A 15,356-nucleotide genomic window follows, 5' to 3' on the forward strand; every position below is an offset into this window, starting at 1 on the left:
GAACTGAAGGAAGAACATTGCCCTAAGTTTACCGTCAACGAGGCTACACACATAGTGAAACCCCGGAGGGAGAAGAGAGGTGAAAGGAACAAGGAGAGATGAACAACCTATGTCCAGACGGTCCCATCCCTGATTTTAGCTCTCATGGGCTTCTGAGTCTGTGACAGGGAGTCCAAGAGGAGGAACATCTCTGCCTGTTACTGTTATTTCTTGGTACCACAGAAAGAGTATATGAGGAAAAGAAAAAAAGAAAGAAAAGAAAGGAAGGAAGGAAGGGAGGGAGGGAGGGAGGGAGGGAGAGAGAACACAACAACAAACAAATTAGTTTTGAGGCAGGGTCTCGCTGTGTATTCCAGTCTGGCTTTGTGACCCTCCTGCCTCAGCCTTGTGAGTGCTGGGACTGGAAGCTGGTGGCACCAGGTCCAGCTTAAAACAATCAGGATTTCCATTTCTCAATTGGCTTAACCCAAATACGAACGGAGCCCCATGTGGGCCTGTGGGCCAGCCTTACCTCAGTGCTGTATTCAGAAAGAAAGAGTCTAAAATTAAAACTGTTTATAATCTTTAAAGGGTTCTATTTCTTTTCCTTGGGACTAGCAGAATGCTTTAATATGGATGACATTCATCTCTAGGGAGATACTTCCCCACCCCCTCCATTCCTCTCTTCCTTCTTCCATTTCCTGAGGCTGCCCCAGGCACACACTCATCCAGCCTACACCAGCTTCCTCTTCCTTCTCTCCACAGGTCTCCCCTGATTGCTTTGCTGCCAGATGTCCTTGGAATTTCAGCTCTGAGGAGCTCGCTGGAAGGACTGGAGACTGTGAAAGATTTTTGCCCACAGCCCTTCCTCATTCTTTACAAAGCGATTCATGCAGCGATCACTGGCCAAGAGAACAGACATGGGGTGGGGCTAGTGAATCTGGAACCCTGGGTCCTCTTCTTCTTCACCCCATGGTGAGGAGCACAGTATAGACCAATTAGAAAACCGGTCTCTGCAGGAGGAAAGCAGGGAGATGTAATTCACATGTTTACCTACATTGGCCTGGGACAGAAACTCTCCATCTGGATGCTGCAGCAGGGCCAGGTTTGACTCAAGCGTGGATGACCATCATTCGATTTGCTGTAGTCATATGGGTTCTGGGACAAGATTGCCTGCGTTGAAATCTCAGCTCTTATCTCGTATTTGAATCCAGAGAAACAGCTTAACTTCCTCTGTAAAGCAGGGTGAGTAAAGGTACCTACCTTAGAGAATTTCAGTGAGCTCCGTGCACACTGATCCTGTGTGAAGTGGTTAGAAGGGCCCTTTGGCATGTGGCAAGGGCCCCCCAAGTGTTCATTGTGTTGCCTAAGCAGAGTAAGAGCTGGAATCAAGATTTAAAACCAGTCCTGTAGGATTGCAAATCTGAGCTGGTAACCACAGCCCTGCCTCTTCCCCCCAGGCTAGTGAGGGACCACTAGGGGTTACAAATGTTCCCTCCTGACTGAGAGAGAGCAGAGTCTCAGAGAGACATTTGCACACTCCCAAGCATGGCAGCAAGATAGTCACAAATGTGGGAGGAAGCCAAAGATGGCCAGATAAACAGAACTAGGTAAATTCTGACCCAAGCTACCTCAGGGATGGACCTGAGGACATAACAAACCCCGGACCGTGCCGTTCCACATATGTGGGGCATTTCCGTCTTCACAGCCACAGACAGAGAAAGCAGGCAGGCAGTGGCCTTTGGGCTGTTAGGGATGGTTTCTGGGTGCAGTTTGGTTTTGTAAGGTGGAAAGAGGCCCTGGGTAGTGACTGTGGCATGGCACAGTGAGTACTTAAGGCTGAAGGGCATGCTTAAAATACTTGTGTGCTCAGGAGGGGTGATTTTATGTGATAGTTTACCATCAATTAAACTTATATTGACAAAAGTTTCCCTCAGGCTAGGGAGATGGTCCAGTCAGTCAAGCACCGCACAATCAGGAGGACCTGGGTCTGAATCTCCAGAACTCAGAAAGAAATCTGGGTGTGGCAACTAACACCCTAACCCCAGTGCCAGGAAGCTGGGGTAGGGTCAGGGTCAGATGGATCTCTGAAGCACACTGACTGGCAGCCTAGCCGAAGCATGAGCTTTAGGTTCAGTGAGAGACTGTCTCAAAATGTGAAAAGGGGAAGGGAGTTGAGGAATGGCGCCCACACCAAGCTCTGGCCCCCATGGAAATACACAGCACTTGCACATTCACAGGTAGCATGTTCATGCGTGTGTGTACACCTTCATACTAAAACATACATAACACACACAGACACAGACAGACAGACAGACAGACACACACACACACCTCTTTAAAATTTTCAAAAGAAAAAGGAAAGTTTGCCTCTTCTAGTTCAGGAAAAAGGGAGAAGTGAGTCCAGAGTGCCTTTGCTACTATTCTGTGGACTAGGGGGTGCCAAGATCAGCACCACCATCACTCATTCATGCCCCGGCCATGTGGGGGTGTCCAAGAAGCCGGTGGATGAACTGAAGTAGGAGTCCATGGGTGTTCTGCTGGGCAAGGTATGCAACCCACATATCCAGTCCTTGGAAGAGGAAGTGGGTTGGCGGAAGTAGCCAGAGCAGTTGGGCCTTTCAGATGGATCAGTCTGGGAAGATGTGAAGGTTTTATTTTATCATCAGCAAACTGGTTTTGTTGTTAGCCTATTGGTTTGGGTTGGGGGAGGAGTAGGCACACCTGGCTCTGCCCGCCCCCTCCCCCTGGCGCTTTTCCCTTTTTCTGTCCCAAAGCGGGCTTGGTCTAAGAGTGAGAAGCACCCTTGTGCTAGTGTGGCTGTGACAGCTGACTGGCTAAAGCCTGCTGAGATTCCAGTGGAAGTTTTTCAGTCTTCACCTCACCCTGCCCCTGTGGCACTCCATGCTGGTGGGTGGGAGACCCTGAGTGGGCAGGAGCTGTTTGCAGCCTTGATTGGAATCCGGCGGAAAACAAGACAATTTGGAACTTAGAAAGTCAGGAAGGCACTGAGCTAACCAACAAATTGAGATTTTTCCCCCCTTCCCTCTCCTTCCCTTTTGTCTTCATTTTTCTACCTGTCTTTCCAAAGTCCCTCATCCCATTTCTCTCTGCCAAGTGATTTCTATTCCTTATTTGAAAAACCTCATTTAGACCTTTTGGCCAGTGGCAACTCTGATTGTTTCAGATTCAAGCCTTGTTTTAGCTGGGCAGTCCCGGAAATGGCTCCGTAGGCAAAGGCTGATGTGCAGGGAATTTCTTCATAAGGGACCCGGGGAGTAGATGCTCAGAAGAGACAGGGGTGTGGAGGAGTGCTGGGCAGAAGGAACAGAGAAGGTGGGAGAAGCCACCAAGGGGCCGTAACGGAACACATTTCCTACTGTCTACCTGGGATGAAGGGAAACCATTTCTTTATCTGTGTCTACCCATCCTGTCTATGGGGGTGGTCTCACAGGCTTTGGACCTCTTTGAATACTTGGGATACTCATGGCTGGTGAAGTTAAATGGGTTCCTACAGGTCCAAGGAGCCCCAAAGTGTCAGAAAAGCCTGGGGATGGGAAACAAGATATGTTTGAGTCAAGGAAGTGAATATAACTGATCTGTCTGGGTTCCTGTTCTTACTGGGAAATGGAGGTCTGAACACCTTCCTTCTGCAGATTGGATGTCAGTTGGGTTAAAGCTTAGCTGCTATAACAGAAAGGTCCTCAATCTCAATGGCTTGCTGTAATGGACGTTTATCCACCCCCCACCACTTAAAGTCCTCCAGGGTGGTAGCATATCTTCAAACAGTGGATTTCCAGCTCGGATTCTTCAGCCCATAAGCCCAGGATGAGGACAGTGGTCATGGCAAGGACAGTCCATGGTAGGTTGTAGGGGCCAGGCTAGAAGGAGCATAGAGAAATTCTGTCTACATCTTATTAGCCAGCCCTCAGCCACTGGTGGTGTGCAGACATGCTGTTGTGCCTCTGGTCTCTTCTGCTGTAGGAGCCAAGCTAGGCTGCTGGCTATCCCATCATGCTCCTGCAGTGTGAGCACATTCTTCTGGTGTGTTGGAACAGTGACTGAGCACGGTAGAGCTATGAAGCCAGGCTTACCGGGGCAAGACCAGTGACCTGCCAATGGGCAAAGGCTCAAAGGCTTCCTATTAACCTGGTAAACCCTTTCTTGGAAGAGTGATCCCTTCTGAGAATCTAGGCTCACACCTTTTCTCCCTCTTCTGCTACTATAGCAATTGGATAGTTAATAGCCTGAGGGTTCTCCTGTTCTCCAGTGCTTAAACCTCTGCATATCTAGTGTCCAATCTCATCTTGGTGTCTATCTATTCTCGGTCAGTCAAATTAACTCATATAGCTACCTTTAACTGCAAGGGAGTCTGGGAAGTATAGTTTAGGTGTGTGACCAAGAGGAAAAGGAAATGAATTTAGTAAGCAGTCTGACGTCATAAGGGATGAGATAATAGTTAAAGCTGTCCTTAGCCCTGGGCTGGACACACACCACCACAGTGTCTTGAGGACATTGCCATTTGTACCAAGATAGAAGGTTTCCCCAGGTGCATAGTGAGTCTTCCTGTCATGACACATATGGCTTGCTCCAGCAGGTTATAGGACTGCTCGGTGGGGTTCCTCTGAATCAGAGCTTAGAGTGTCAGGAGGTGCCCAACTGTTTTATCTGGAGCATCTCCCTGGCAACAGTCACCATCTGGCATCATTGCACTTGGCTTACTCCTTGGTCATGCACAGGGTACCACCATGTGGTATTACCAGCTCTGCCAGTGCTGGCCCCTGGGAGAAACCCACGGGTCCTGCAGGAATCTCAACCTATCCCTGGCTTCTCCCTATACGCCTACTTCCAAGGTCCCCCAACAACCACTTTAAGAGTTCCATAAATGCTGATAATTGCTGCATTAAACCTCAGTTTATTATTTTCTCAGGGTGCAGGTATGCCGATGATATGAGGCCTCGCTGCATTTACATACAAATTGAAGATTTTTATTAATCAGTCCAGTACCAGGAATCCAACGTTAACAGTCCATCAGGCCCTTAAATACATTTGGTGACACTTTTACCATGCATTAGCTTGATAGGGCAAGGCGAATATAATGTACCAATGATTGCTTTTCCATTGAAAGCACAAATGGTTTCATTTTTCCTGTCATCTCAAATAAGTGTTAAAGAGGGTTTGGAGGCTGTTGTGTCCACGCCGTATGCTCAGGACTTACAAACACTGATGAGCACATTAAATAACCATTAGCGTCTGGGCCTGGACCACAGCACCGGCCCTCCTCTTCAGAATTTATTCTTTGATTTAAAGTGAAGGCAATCTGTGGTTGCTTTCATAAAATCCTGAGGCCCCTCCATTCTCCCCCCAACAAAATGCATTACAACAGTAATTTTATGACTGTTAAAATAACTGTCGTTAACAAGCACTTAATTAAAATGTACAATAAATAGCCGGCTGCCGTCTTGTCTGCTCTCCGGAGTGGCCCGGCCCGAGACTGAAATGCCCAGGCCTGCTGCTGCCCAGCTTGTTTGCAGATTAATTGCTTTTTGAGCTGGCAGGAGTTGCTTCTATAGCAGCCAGATCGTAAATGACCAGATAGGGACTTTATCAATCAAGCGAGTGTATGTGTGTGACCGCTGGTAGTTGGGAAGGAGAGCTGAGGAGCGGTCAGAGGACAAGCTTTGCATAGGTAGCATTGCTGACCAGGATGGAGACTGCTAGAGCAAGCATCCAGGGATGAGCCAGAGTGTCAGGATGGGAAAACCTGGATGGTTTGGTCCATAGTGGGCTCTGCTGTTTCAGGTCTCATTCGGAATGTCTCCGGCATAATGACAGCTCTAATAATGAGTGTAATAAAAATAGCTAGCATTAGTAGGGATCTGTCACCTCAGTACTCAGGAGGCTGAGGAAGGAGGGTCCCCAGTTCAAAGCCTGTCTGGGTTATAGAAGGAGACCTTGAAATAGGATTGGAGTTGTAGCTCAGTAGCAGAGTCTTTGCCTAGCATGCTCAAGGTCTTGGGCACCATCCTAAACAACACACACACACACACACACACACACACACATACACACGAGAGTTACCACTATGTATTATTTTATCAATTTATTTAATTTTCACAGCAATCCCATCAAATTGTTTTTATTCAGATTCTCATTTGGTAGGCAAAAAAAAATGGAGATTCAGAGGTTAAATGACTTGCCTAGGGTCACACATCTGCTAAGTGGCTCAGCTAGAATTTACACCCAGGCTGGATGGCTTCATGGGATGGAAGATGAACCCCTAAACCACTGTGCTTTGGAGATTTTTCTCTGAAGGTGTGAGTTGATCATGGGCCTGGAGCTGGGCTCTCCTGTGTTTCTTCTTTTGATAAGTACACTGTTATGAGATGTTTCCTTTGGGTTAGGTGGGTTAGGTAGTAGGGGAGTAAATGAAGAGCCCTGTGAATGTGACCTCTCCCCTTGGCTAGCTCACAGACCAGTGAGAGACAACTGCTGAGCAGGTAAAGGGCCTTTGGAGCAGAACTTCACAATCCCAGAACCCAACTCTCTTTCTCTCTCCTCCCCCTCTGTGTGTGTGTGTGTGTGTGTGTGTGTGTGTGTGTGTGTGTGCACGCGCGCGCATGCGCTTGTGCAAGTGAGGTCTAGCAGAGCTTCCAGGAGGAGACCTGGGGCAGGGACAACATTTGTAAAGCACAAGGGGGTCAGAGAATGGTGTCCAAGAAACTGGAAGACGTCCAGGAGAGCTGGGGCTGAGAGGGGCATGTGTGGGAAGAAAGCAGTGGGGCTTTGGGAATCTAGCAGGTGCTAGATGATGGCAGGGGCTTGTGAATCTCGTGAGTGAAGCAGGATATCTGTCCCCAGAGATGGCTCTGGCTATCAGCTTTGTAAAGGAGATGTCACAACACCCAGTTGTACAGCCAAAGAATAAAGTCACGTGGAAGGGTAAAGTGTCTTGCCAGTGTTGCTGTCGGCAGACAGTGGTAAACGGGAGGTCAGCATCCCACATCGGTGCCCGGGGACTGCTCACCTGTGTGGATGACCAGGCTGGAGCTGTCTCTGGGTTTTGAAGCTGTTGTGTTGCAAAGACTGAGTTGTGAAGAATCATCTTAAGGATGTTGACTGGTTCTTTGGAATTTCAGGTAGCTGTGGCTCTTCTGGAAGCCGCAGGCAGGTCTGGGGACAATGGCTAGAAATTGTAGGGTACAATGTAAGCCCCAGCCAACAGTGTAGAAGTTCATTGCATCCACCAGAGTCTGGAAAAGGCCCCACCCAGGTTCCTTTAGTGTGCTCACCAGCTCTCCTTCACAGGCTAGCCTTTGCTTTGCTGCTTTTGAAAAATTGGCACAGAAGGTCGTGAGATTAAAGGCGGGCAGACAAAGGGCAGAATAGGAAACGGCTTAGAAGTTTTTTGGCTGGAAGTGAGCCAGCACCTGTCTTCTTATGTGTCATTGATCAAATGAAAGTCACCTGACTGGCTCTGACCTGCAAGGGAATCTGGGAAAGCAACTGTCCAGCTGAGGCTGGATTGAGTGTTAGCCACACAGCCCGGAAGAGCAAAGAGCTCTCGGGCAGCTACAGGATGGCTGATGGGAAGGTTTGCACAGAGACTGCCGTGGCATCTGGCCAGTCAGGGTGTCAGCAATGACACTGAGTTCTTGTGTGGTTTCTCTTGTCAATCCCACACCCCCATAAGGAGACAGCCCCAGAAAGGGCCCTCAGCCTGGATCCCTGCTCCTGACCATGAGGGCACGGACACGTAGCTGCTGTGGTCTCTAAAAAGGGGGGTATGTGGGAGGGAGACTTTCTCTGTCCCCGACACCCATAGGCATAAATAATGTCACTCTCCATCTATGCCAGGTGATCTGGACCTTCAGACTTGACCTGAAGCCTCCTGAGGACTAAATCTAGCCACTCGTGACTTCCTGACAGGATGACTGAGAGCTTGGCTGCCATGGGCAGCTGCCTGTGAGCCTGAGCAAGTCCTAGCTCTCAAGTCCCTAAGTCCTCCGTGTGGTAAGAAAAACTCCGCCTCCAAATAAGAGAAGAAGCAGTGGGAGATTTCCTTAAGGGAAAAGTAATCAAGGGTCAGCAAGATGCACGGCTCAGTGGCTGAAGGTGCTTGCCACCAAGCCTGATGACTTGAGATCAATTCCCAGGCCCCACATGGTAGAAAGAGGGAACTGACTTCCCTAAGTTTTCCTGTAAGTCCATACTCACGATGTGGCACACGATGACCCTCCCCTCTGACAGGCACATGTACTCAGACACAAAACAAGTAAATAAATGCAAACATTTTTAAAATAAGAAAACTTAAAGAAAAAAGATGAATTCTTTTAAAATTATTTTTTATGTTTTCTAATTTTATTTTGTGTGCATGAGTGTTTTGTCTGCCTGTGTGTATGTGCGCTACAAGGCTTGCTTGGTGCCCACTGAGGTCAGGAGACAGTTTCAAATCTCCTGGAACTGGTTGTAAGCCATCATGTGGGTGGTAGGAACCAAACCCAGGTCCCCTGAAAGAGCAACAAGTACCCTTAACCACAGAGCCATCTCTCCAGCTCCTAAAATGGTAGAAGTATTTTCTGAGCTATAGTCTGGCTTCGACATCCAGAGTGGATTCAGGCAGCCCAGAATCAACACTATTTTAAAATCTATTCCATCTATGCTGAACATATTGACACTCTTTTTCCTCTCAGTATCCCATCCACAACACCACAGCACACTACCCTAGCACTGACGGGGCGCCAGGGGTTAAAAGCAGCCTGGAGATGACTTAGAGTTAGAGGAGGATGTTCATGGGTTACCAGCAAACGCTGTATCATTTCACACAAGGAACTGGAGCAGCCATGGATTTTGGCATGTCGGGGTGGTGGGCTCTGGAACCACCCCATTAGGATTCCTAGAGATGATGGTGCTTGTATACTCAATGTCTTTAAGGCAGCACATTCAAACCACTCCACACGAAGGAAGATCCTGGCACCAAAGCAAATGCATGCAGTGAGGGTCGTGCTGGGTACCTGGATGCATCCCCGAGCCTGAAAATGCAGAAGACTCCTAATAATGTGTGAACTTTATGCATATGGCTCCCTTGGAGCCGTGAGCATTAATGGAGGCCAGCCAGGGAGCTGGGAGCCGCTGCAAACAGGGAATCAGTTATCAGGTGGGGTGGAATTCAGGCAAACATTGCCCGTCTTGGCATCCTGGAAGATACTTAGTGAAGGTCTCACCTGACCATTATTTAAACACACACATGCGATGAAGGCAGGCAATATGGAGAGGCTGCTGCCAGCCCTCAGCCATCAGGGCCCTCAGGTGGGAGGGGGTGTTTTGTGTGCGTCAAATCCATTAGTACCAGTATCCTGTGGGGGCAGACATGCCCAAATGCTGAGCAAGTATGCACAGCCATTTGCTGTGCAAAGGCCTGGGAAGGAGCTGGGTGGGTCCCCTGAGATGAGCAGAGGGGCACAGTCTCTTGATAGCCAGCATCTCCTGTGCATTCATTATAGGGCCCACTCAGTGGTCACATGGATAAAAAAAACCCGACAGGAGCATTTATGCACTGGGAAAGAGTGTTACCCAGGCATGCACCATCCCAATTTATTTTGATTAGCTTGTTAGGAGTCTGCTTGCTGAGTGTGGACTGCATTTACAGAGCAGCAGAGCCCCCTCCTTGTGGGTATTTCTGGGCTTTGCTTCTGAAACTTGCCTTAGGGAAGTCTGTGTGCTGGAGTTGAAAGGGAAGAGGCTTGAGGTCAGAGCCACAGCCCTGGTGTGGGATAAGTGTGTCACTTTGGGGGCATTACTGTCTTGCTGAGATGTATCACACCCTCTTCAATCAAGTAGAAATCATTTCTCTCTCAGAAGTGTTGAGAGCATTAAGAGAAGTCCTGCCACACTTCACCCTGCCGTGTGTTAGATTCAGATTTTGGCACGAGCTTGTAGTAAAACCAGAGTCTAGGGAGAGAAACCTAGGGACACCAGGGGGGCATCTGCAACTTGTGGATGCATGGTAAAGGTTTAGGGCAGTCATGGTGTGGGGGCGCCAAGTCCCACAGAGCAAACTGACTTGTTTTGTTTTGTTTTGTTTTTCCATGCCCCATCTGTCAGAACCACCTCAGAAGAAGGGTCTCCACTGGGTGCTGGCATGTCTTCAACACTTCTCTGATTTATTCCAATCTCCCTTTAGAGCAAAGAAATCACAGGGACAGAAGGTGTAGTGGTGGGTGGCTGCCTGAGCCTGGGACGAGGGTTGGGTGGGTGCCTTGGGTTCATGGCTGTGGAATTTCAGTTTGGAAGAGTGGAAGAGGTTCTCCAGATGGTTGTTGGTGATGGGTGCTCATGATGGCGAGGGCCACTGAGCTTACTGGATTAGGCCTGGGGAAGGTTGCTGCTGCATGGTGGAGTACTTGTCTAGTGCACACAAGGCCCTGGGTCTGATGCCCATTGCTGGGGAAATAGAATACAAAACAAACACGGCCACCAGCATGCATAAAAATGGTCATGGGGACCAGTTCTGTGTTCTGTGTAAGTTACTTTAACAAAATGAAGAGCAAGCTTCGTGCATGGCGATTTTGAGTGGAAACATCATCCAACCTCCAACCGGACTTTAATAGCACCATTAGGATCATGTTTATTCTCCAGGCGCCTTCTCTCTGGGTCAACTTGTAGCCTTGCAATGTGGCTCAGAGGCAGAGGGGTTACCCAGAATGTTCAAGTCCATGGGTTCTGTCCCCAGCACTGAAGGAAAGCTTGTCTGAATATCCACTTTGCTGGAAGCTCCCTTCGAAAGGACATCAAGCCAAACAAGGAGAAATAGGAAGAAAATAGCCCAATGTCAACAGGCAAAATCACAGAGCTGGAACTTCAAGACAGAGAGTGGAGAGTCAATGTCTGAACATTCCTACAGTACCTGAGGCTGGTACTGGACTTGTGCCCACTGAGCGCCAAAGCCTCCTGCACCTCTCTGCTTCCTGGGCCCTTTGCCTGTGCCCACTTTCCCTTCTCACTGAGCCAGATAGCACTCTTTGTCTGACGAGACTGCTCAGCCTTCTCCAGGCTGAGGTTGCTCCCTTGCCCTGTGGTGGCCCTAGAACTTCTGTGGGCTCAACGGGCAGGTCCCAGGCTCCCTGGCAGGAAAAGCGACAGGCTTCTTAGGTGACAAATCTGTGTTATACTGGAAAGTTCTGATGACCATGCAGGACTGATTGGAGCACAGGCTGAAGGCCAGCTGCTCTCTACAGTTACCTGGCTCCACCCCCAAAGACTGCCAATGAAGCTAGTCCTTATCCATCAAAGCTTCCAGGAGTCTGATTGTGTTGGATTGAGAGCCACAGATCAGGGCAAATGTCATAGCTATGAATACCCCACCCCACCAAGCACATCTTTAATTCCAGCATTTGAGAGGCATAAGCAGGCAGACCTCTGGGAGTTTGAGGCCAGCCTCATCTACATAGTGAGTTCCAAGCTAGCAGTAACAAAGATCCCCAGATGCCATTGGCTTCGAGCTCAGGTTTCTTTTTCACATGTACATCATAACCAACATAGATGGGTGCAGAAGCCAGAGCTAGGGAGGAGAGAGGTCAGGCAGACTCCACAGCGTCAATCACCAGTCTTCAGGCTGCAGAAGCTCTACCTCAGGCTGCTGGTGTCTCAGATCCAGGCTTCCAAGGTCCTTCTTGCCTGGGAAGAGGTATCTGGTGATTTGAGTCTGCTCCTGATTATTCAGCCTTGGCTAGTCATAAAGAGAAGGAATTGTCATCCTTCGTGTGTCCAAAAGAAGAGACATGGATCCTGGTGACCTGACATGATCTATTTTCATCAGACTCCTCTGCCTGAGGGCTGCACGGAAGGACCAGGTACAGAGCCCTTCTTGAGCCTTCCTTGACTGCCTTGAGGGGCAGCAGGGCAGTGGTTTGGAGCATGGATTGTAGAGTAAAGACTTTTTGGGCTGAATTTGGCTCAGTCAGACGTTCTACCATTTCTGACCCTTCATTGCTCATCTCTGGAACAGGGAACAGTTAGCCCTGTTGGTATCACATTACAGACATGTGTGACATGAAGGAAGATGCCTGGCACACAGTAGCTGATATCTAAGTGTGGTCTTAATGATTACCTAGTACGTGCTAAGCTGTAAGGTGTCACTGAACAGCCTGAGGCTTGGGTAGGGGTGTGAGGCTCAGTAAAGTGTTGCTGTCTTTAGCCAGGCTGCTGCTGCTCTCCAGGGTTACCTGTTGACTCTCCAGTCTCACTGTACTTCAGGGATGAGGATTCTTAACTTTGATGAGGGTGTCCCCCTACTTCTCCCTTCTGGAGTGAGGCCTGTGTGGGGCCCTGGCCTGCCAAAGACAGACTGCAAAGGGAGGTTGTGTGGGAGTCTCTATCCTGCTTTGCCTCTGAGCAGCCTGACTCACTTAAGAAGCAAGGAGCGGGATGGATCCTGGGTCCTCCTTCTGCTGCTTATTAGCAGGGTGACTGGGCAAGCCACTCTTCAGTTTCCTAATCTGTGAAATGGGGGTTACAAGGAGGTCACATACACTCAGCGACACAGTGTAAGAGGCATTCCCAGCCTCGGCATGACAAGGAAGAGTGGTCAATATGGAGGCTGTGATTGTTCTCATTTTTGTATTACGAGAATTAAACAGGGTCCAGTGCAGGCAGGGTCTCACCATTTCAGAGTTTAAGCCACTGTGAGGTGAGTGAAAGGCTTGGCCAAAGGTGACGCTCTTGGGGTCTGAAATTTGGAAAGGTCCCTCCATCTTCATTATAGATGGACAGAAACTATCTAGGCAATGTTCTGAATGAGGATGGGAAATAGAGAAAAACAGAATCATAGTCTATTTGCAGATAGCATTTTAGTGGCAAACACTTTCTCAGTATTAAGCATGTGCCAGGGACTGACATAAACATCAGTATTTATTCATTTAATATCAGAAGATACTTCTCATGAGTTCCCTGCTATCGACTTTCATTTTGGGGTTGAAGAAATCGAGGCATCAGGCATTTAAACAACGTGCCCAGGATCTCACAGCTGAATGGGAGGGACAGCATTTGAAGCTAGGAAACTTTGGTCCGTTGATGGCCTGATAACAACTCTCAGTTTTCCATGGCCAGAATGACAGCATGTGACAACCACAGACACCTCAGTGTTGGACGTGAATTGATAGGACATTCCTTCTCTGTGTGTGTGTGTGTGTTTGTTTGTTTGTTTGTTTAGAGACAGGGTTTCTCTGTGTAGCCCTGGAACTCACTCTGTAGACCAGGCTGGCCTCAAACTCGGAGATCTGACTGCCTTTGCCTCCCAAATGCTGGGATTAAATGTGTGTGCCTCCACTGCCAGCAGGGTTGAGAGGATTTATCTGAAATGCTTAGGATGAGAAGCATTTCAGAGTTCAGTTTGGGCTGTTTCTCATGTATCTGTAATAAGACATTGTGTGGACCAAGCCGAAGCCTGAGTGAGTCCCTTTCTGTTTCAGACCTACCTTATCCACACTGCCTGGAGGTAACTGTGTGACCTTTGCAGCACACCTGCTCTCTGACTGTGCCCCACGTCATGAGAGCAAGCATGGAATTTTCCACTTGTGGAATCAGAAAGTACCAGCTTTTTAGAGCATTCCTGAGGTGGATGTTCGCACGAGGGAGGCTCAAGCTATCACCATCTGTTTGTGTTCACTGTGTGGCTGCTCAGAGCTCACTGGCAGGGTTCTGCCACTCGCCCCGTGGTCCGCTGTGTGACAGCAGGTAGCTTTGGATAGACTCTCAACACGTTTGAGGGGTCAAGTGGACTCAGCATGGGTCCAAGTGTCTCAGCCTTCTAGAGGTGAACCCAGCTGTGCTCTCTTGGAAATACAGAGGCGCCAGGGAGCTGGGAACAAAGCAAAACCCAAGCCTTTGCTTTCTGCATGCTGTCTGCTAAGGTTGATCATCAGCCAGCCCAAATCCAAGGAGGCCAGAAACAGACCGCCTCCCCTCCCCTTCTCTTCCCTCCCTCCCCCTATCCCCCTCCTCCCTTCTGTTTTCCTGGCATCCTTTTTTATCCCTTCCTCTTCTCTCCAATTACCATCCAATCTATTCCCTTCTCTCCCTTCCTCTCTCTTCCCCTCCCGTGTCCTCTTCTCTTCATCTTTTTTTGCGACATGGTCTCACTATGTTGTCCAGGTCTTGGACTTGCCATCTCCTTTCTCAGCCTCTCTAGTGCCCGAACTGGACTGGAGAGGCCAGGAACATGAGTGCAGAGAAGGTGAGCAGCCTGGACCGTCATCATCGGTCATCGATGACTCATCAGTGAATCTTACAGAACTCCTAGATACTTAGGTCGGGCAGCCCAGTGCCAGCCATTTCCAGTCACAGGACAGGTGATGCAGAAGGAAAGATGCTTGGGGGAGAAGGTTAGGACAGGCGGCTTGTTGAGACTGAGCATGTGCCTCGGACTGCACCTTTAGTATAATCAGGGTCCGATTCCACTGGCTTGGCTGGAGACTGCACATGGCCATAACCGCTTTGCCATCCGTAAGCATTTGAAAGTGCGGCATGGGAACAGTTTTGCTTTTAGCATTTCTGTTTTGAGAAGGTCACCTTCCTTCTGACTTGACAGAGTTCTTTCCTATAATGTCCCCAGAGGGGCTCTTTTCTTCACACCCAGCCACTGAACAGCTGGTGTTCCCCTCCAGGGACTCTCTGGAGTGGCCTCTGCAGGTGTTGGCCCCCAGGGACTAGAGCAAAAGGCTTTGCTTGGACTGGAGGCTGCCACCCAGTCCAGCCCACTCTGTTCAGAACTGGGCCATAGGACAACCAGAGAGTGACAGTCCCGGGCTGAGGTGGCTTGAATGGACATGCCTGAGTGGAGCCATGAGTCTTGGCTTTTCTCAGATCACCAGTCGGCACTTTAATCCTTCTCTTTAATCCAGGGCTCCCTTCTGACACCCAGAGCGAGACTAGTCCTCCGCATGACAGAAATAACTTCCTTTCTGAAGCCAGGCCGACCTACCTGCTCAATGCATCTCTTCGGGATTCTCCAATGGTTTCCAGACAGCCTTATCCCAACCTGAAGCCTGCTGCCTGTACACTGCTTAGACAGCGGCCTCTGTCCTCTTAGCCAGGGTCTCCTCACTGTGGGAGATGGTCAAAGGCAGTTTGCGTTCTGCAACATCTCCTTAGAGTGGACTCTCCCTGCGGCACTGCCTGCCTCTCCTTCCTTCCTCACTTCCTCTGCAGAGGGAGGTGAGGACCTTAGGCAGGGAGCCAGCCCTCTCAAGCTCCGAGCAGCGATTACTTGACCTAGTTTGAGCCTCAGTTTCCCCTTCTGACAAACAAGGCCAACTAACATCCCTGCCTTGAAGGATCACTGAAGGGATGAGAGGTGGTCTGTATGAAGGGTCTGGTGA

This window comes from Onychomys torridus, chromosome 5 (assembly GCF_903995425.1).
Source record: "Onychomys torridus chromosome 5, mOncTor1.1, whole genome shotgun sequence".
Taxonomy (NCBI): Eukaryota; Metazoa; Chordata; class Mammalia; order Rodentia; family Cricetidae; genus Onychomys; species Onychomys torridus.